The sequence below is a fragment of the Bos taurus genome, unplaced genomic scaffold (assembly GCF_002263795.3).
Source record: "Bos taurus isolate L1 Dominette 01449 registration number 42190680 breed Hereford unplaced genomic scaffold, ARS-UCD2.0 Super-Scaffold_1723_ScbfJmS_2085, whole genome shotgun sequence".
In the NCBI taxonomy this organism is placed as follows: domain Eukaryota; kingdom Metazoa; phylum Chordata; class Mammalia; order Artiodactyla; family Bovidae; genus Bos; species Bos taurus.
Genome location: NW_020192292.1, coordinates 3,803,447 through 3,809,693, shown reverse-complemented (window position 1 = coordinate 3,809,693; position 6,247 = coordinate 3,803,447).

Sequence of the window (6,247 nt, the reverse complement as noted above, 5' to 3'; positions counted from 1 at the left end):
GCCACTATGGAGAACAGTGTGAAGATTCCTTAAAAAACTGGAAATAGAACTGCCATACGACCCAGCAATCCCACTACTGGGCATACACACTGAGGAAACCAGAATTGAAAGAGACACATGTACCCCAATGCTCATCACAGCACTGTTTATAATAGCCAGGACATGGAAGCAACCTAGATGTCCATCAGCAGATGAATGGATAAGAAAGCTGTGGTACATATACACAATGGAGTATTACTCAGCCATTAAAGAGAATACATTTGAATCAGTTCTAATGAGGTGGATGAAACTGGAGCCTATTATACAGAGTGAAGTAAGCCAGAAAGAAAAACACCAATACAGTATACTAACGCATATATATGGAATTTAGAAAGATGCTAATGACAACCCTGTATGCGAGACAGCAGAAGAGACACAGATGTATAGAACAGTCTTTTGGACTCTGTGGGAGAGGGAAGGGGGATGATTTGGGAGAATGGCATTAAAACATGTATAATATTATATAAGAAAAAATGATAATAATGATGTGTTCTAGATGATACATTGTAAGGATTATCTAAAGTAATAAAGTAGTACAGCATGGGTGACATGCAGCTTAACTACAAAAAAATAAATAAAATCTTAAGGCTAATAACTAAAATAATAGAAATAAAATTCCTGGTGGCTTAGATGGTAAAGAATCTGCCTGCAATGCAGGAGACCCAGGTTCAATTCCCTGGGTCATGAAGATCCCCTGGAGAAGGAAAAGCAAACCACTCCGGTATACTTGCCTGGAGAATTCTGTGGACATAGGAGCCTGATGGGCTTGCATGGGGTTTCAAAGAGTTGAACACAACAGAGTGACTAACACTTTGTACCAAAAGGAAGAAAGAGATAAACAAAGAAGAGTGGATTAGTGAATAGAATCTGAGAGAGGAGAGAAAGGTAAACTAAAACAAAGAAGGGGTAGAGAAAAGAACTAAAGGAAAAAAGTAGAAATATATTCAAATATATCATAACCAAAATGAATATCTCTATAATTGTCATTTAAAATCAAGGTTTTTATATTGCACATACAACAAAATTAGCCATATATTGTTTATAAGATCAGAGAAGGCAATGGCACCCCACTCCAGTACTCTTGCCTGGAAAATCCCATGGATGGAGGAGCCTGGAAGGCTGCAGTCCATGGGGTTGCTGAGGGTTGGAAACAACTGAGCAACTTCACTTTCACTTTTCACTTTCCTGCATTGGAGAAGGAAATGGCAACCCACTGCAGTGTTCTTGCTTGGAGAATCCCAGGGATGGGGGAGCCTGGTGGGCTCCCGTCTACGGGGTCACACAGAGTTGGACATGACTGAAGTGACTTAGCAGTGTTTATAAGATATATGCCTAAAATGCAAAGACATAGAGACTAAAGATAAAGGAATGGAAGAAAATACATCAGGATTAATGCTCTATAAAAATGAAAACTTGAAAGTGTTAGTCACTCAGTTGTGTGCAACTCTTTGCGACCCCATGGACTGTAGCCCACCCGGCTCCTCTGCCCATGGAATTCTCCAGGCAAGAGTAACAAAGTGGGTTGCCATTTCCTTCTCCAGGGCATCTTCCTGACACAGGGATTGAACCCAGGTCTCCTGCTTGACAGGCAGATTCTTTACTGTCTAAGCCACCAAGGATATATGTGCTATGTGCATAAGTGTGCATATGTGCATATGTGCTATGGATATATGAATATCAAATGAAATATATGTTAAGGCAAAAACAGAGTATTAGGGATAAAGATAATGCTAAAAGTTACTTTAAATATATATTATTGATGATATATAATCACCATGGCAGAAAGTGAAGAGGAACTAAAAAGCCTCTTGATGAAAGTGAAAGAGGAGAGTGAAAAAGTTGGCTTAAAGCTCAACATTCAGAAAACAAAGATCATGTCATTTGGTCCCATCACTTCATGGCAGATAGATGGGGAAACAGTGGAAGCAGTGTCAGACTTTATTTTTTGGGCTCCAAAATCACTGCAGATGGTGACTTCAGCCATGAAATTAAAAGACGCTTACTCCTTGGAAGGAAAGTTATGACCAAACTAGATAGCATATTAAAAAGCAGAGACATTACTTTGCCAACAAAGGTCCATCTAGTCAAGGCTATGGTTTTTCCTGTGGTCATGTATGGATGTGAGAGTTGGACTGTGAAGAAGGCTGAGTGCCGAAGAATTGATGCTTTTGAACTGTGGTGTTGGAGAAGAGTCTTGAGAGTCCCTTGGACTGCAAGGAGATCCAGCCAGTCCATTCTGAAGGAGATCAGCCCTGGGATTTCTTTGGAGGGAATGATGCTGAAGCTGAAACTCCAGGACTTTGGCCACCTGATGCGAAGAGTTGACTCATTGGAAAAGACTCTGATGCTGGGAGGGATTGGGGGCAGGGGGAGAAGGGGACGACAGAGGATGAGATGGCTGGATGGCATCACTGACTTGATGGACGTGAGTCTGAGTGAATTCCGGGAGTTTGTGATGGACAGGGAGGCCTGGCGTGCTGCAATTCATGGGGTCATGAAGAGTTAGACATGACTGAGCAACTGAACTGAACTGAACTGAACTGAACACGTAGAATCAAGACATATAACATCAAAAATACCACAAACTGTACAAAGAAAAATCACAAATTTATGATCATGGTAGAATATTTTCAAACTTATGTCTCAGAAACTAATGGATTAAACTGTAAAAATGTTGACTATAGGATATTTGTACAGGAAAAGTGGGAATCCTATTCTAATGGATGGGCTCAGCTGGTGGCTCAGACAGTAAAGAATCCCCCTCCAATGCAGGAGACTTGGGTTTGATCTCTGGGTTGGGAAGATCCCCTGGAGAATGGAATGGCTACCCACTCCAGTATTCTTACCTAGAGAATATCTGAGAAGAGAAGCCTGTGAGCTACAGTCCATAGTGTTGCAAAATGTCAGACATGACTGAGTCACTAAGCACACACACAAGCACTCTAATGGACATATATAGAATTTCACACCTAGAGAAGGGGGAAACAGAGGGTGAGATGGTTGCATGGCATCACTGACTCAAAGGATATGAGTTTGAGCAAACTCTGGGCGATGGTGAAGGACAGGGAAGCCTGGCGTGTTGTGGTTTATGAAATCACAAGGAGTTGGACACGACTTAGCAAGTGAACAACAAACAACATTAATATTAAAGGATAATTTTTTTTCAGAAAACATATGGAACATTTGTAAAAAATAGATACATAACACATAAGATCCATTCTCTTGACAAATTTCAAATATATATGTACAGTATTGTTAACTATAATCACCATGCTGTCATTAGATTATCCATGCTAAAAAAAAAAAGTAAAAAAAAGGCAAGTTTATGAGGTTGTGGATATGTTAACTGGCTTGATTGTAGAGATTATTTCACAATGTATATGTATATCAAATCATCACATTGTATACCTTAAGTACATACAATGTTTGCCAACTATAACTCAGTAAAAATGGAAAAAAAGCATAGTGTTTAAAAGTAAATACTGAGATTCTGTCAAGAAAAAAGGAGAGAAAGGAGAAATAAGAAAGCCTTCTTAAGTGAACAATGCAAAGATATAGAGGAAAACAATAGAATGGGAAAGACTAAAGATCTCTTCAAGAAAATTAATGATACCAAGGGAATATTTCATGCAAAGATGGGCTCAATAAAGGAGAGAAATGGTAAGGACCTAACATAAGCAGAAGATATTAAGAAGAGGTGGCAAGAATACACAGAAGAACTGTACAAAAAAAGGGTTATTAACCCAGACAACCATGATGGTGTGATCACTCACCTAGAGCCAGACATCCTGGAATGAGAAGTCAAGTGGGCCTTAGGAAGAATCACTATGAACAAAGCTAGTGGAGATGATGGAATTCCAGCTGAGCTATTTCAAATCGTAAAGGATGATGCTGTTAAAGTGCTACACTCAATATGCCAGCCAATTTGGAAAACTCAGCAGTGACCACAGGACTGGAAAAGGTCAGTTTCATTCTAATCCCAAATAAGGCTGATGACAAAGAATGTTTAAACTACCATACAATTGTACTCATTTCACATGCTAGCAAAGTAATGCTTAAAATCCTTCAAGCTAGGCTTCAACAGTACATGAATCAAGAACTTCCAGATGTACAAGCTGGATTTAGAAAAGGTAGAGGAACCAGAGATCAAATTGCCAACATCCGTTGGATCATAGAAAAAGAAAGGGAATTCCAGAAAAACTTCTGCTTCATTGACTATGCTAAAGCCTTTGACTGTATGGATCGCAGCAAACTCTGGAAAATTCTTAAAGGGGTGAGAATACCAGACCTCTTTACCTGCCTCCTGAGAAATCTGTATGCAAGTCAAGTACTAACAGTTAGAACCGGACATGAACAATGGACTGGTTCCAAACTGGGAAAGGAGTACGTCAAGGCTGTATATTGTCACTCTGCTTACTTAATTTATATGCTGAGTGTACATCATGAGAAATGCTGGGCTGGATGACTCACAAACTGGAATCAAGATTTCTGGGAGAAATATCAACAACCTCATACATGCAGATGATACCACACTAATGTCAGAAAGTGAAGAGGAACTAGAGAGTCTCTTGATGAATATGAAAGAGGAGAGTGAAAAAGCTGGCTTAAAATTCAACATTTTAAAAACTAAGATCATGGCATCCAGTCCCATCACTTCATGGCAAATAGATGGGGAAACAAAGGAAACAGAGACAAACTTTATGTTCTTGTGCTCCAAAATTGTTGTGGACAGGGACTGCAGCCATGAAATTAAAAGATGCTTGCTCCTTGGACGGAAATCTGTGACAAACCTAGACAGTGTATAAAAAAACAGAGATATCACCTTGCTGACAAATATCCATCTAGTCAAAGCTATGGCTTTACTAGTGATCACATATGGATGTGAGAGTTGGACCGTAAAGAAGGCTGAGCATCAAAGAATTGATGCTTTTGAACTGTGGTGCTGGAGTAGACTCTTGAGAGTCTAGTGGTCAGCAAAGAGATCAAACCAGTCAATCCTAAAGGAAATCAATCCTGAATATTCAAACGAAGGACAGATGCTGAAGCTGAATTTCCAATACTTTGGCCACCTAATACAAAGAACTGACTTATTGGAAAAGACCCTGATGCTGTGAAAGATTGAGGGCAGGAGGAGAAGGGGAAGACAGAGAACAAGATGACTGGATGGCATCACTGACTCAGTGGACATGAGTTTTAGTAAACTCTGGGAGATAGTAAAGGACAGGGAAGCCTGGCATGCTGCAGTCTATGGGGTCACAAAGAGTCAGCCACTACTTAGCAACTGAACAGCAACAACAGTTTAGCCCAGAACAAGTATCAAATAATATCATATAAACCAGACAATATTTTTTAATATGAAATGATACATCAGAAAAAAAAACAAAGAACAACTAACTCCCAATATATTTAGAAATATTAGAATATATTTCTAATAATGTCTGAAGCATATTCAGAACTAAATAGAATTAAATCTTATTTTTAACTGAATTACAATGAAAGTACTTCATATCAAAAGTGCTGAGATATAGCCAAAGCAGTAATGAGAGAGCAATTTGTAGACTGAAACAGATATATAAGAAAAGCTCAAAGCCTTAAAATAAGTAAGCAAAATGTGCAACCCAAGAAATTAGAAAAAAGACAGCAGAATAAAGCACAAAGAAGTTTAAAAAGGAGGAAACAAATATACAAGCAGAGGTAAAGGAACAAGAAAACAAGGAAGAGAAACAAAAATTCTGTTTGCAAGTAAAACATAATAGATAAAAGTGGAAATATGGATCCAAAAGAAAAACAGATGTTAAATAAACAACATTAAGTGTGAAAATCTGAACATAACTGCAGCTAGAAAAGATTTAAAAGGCAAAAGGGAACACTGTGAATGACTTTATCATTTAAACATGAATGAAAGGGATAATTTCCTAGAAAAACAAAACTTCTCAGAAGTGTTTCACAAAAGCATTGAAAATCTGAATAAATCTATAACCACTAATGGAGAAGGAAATGGCAACCCATTCCAGTATTCTTGCCTGGAGAATCCCATGGACTGAGGAGCCTGGAGGGTTATGGTCCATGAGGTCACAGAGACATGACTGAGCACACACCATATACATGACCACTAAAGAAATGTAATCTGTAGGGTAAATTCCGCCTGGGTGAACTACACACACACATAAACCCGTATACACACATCCCATCCAGTTGTTTTATGGTC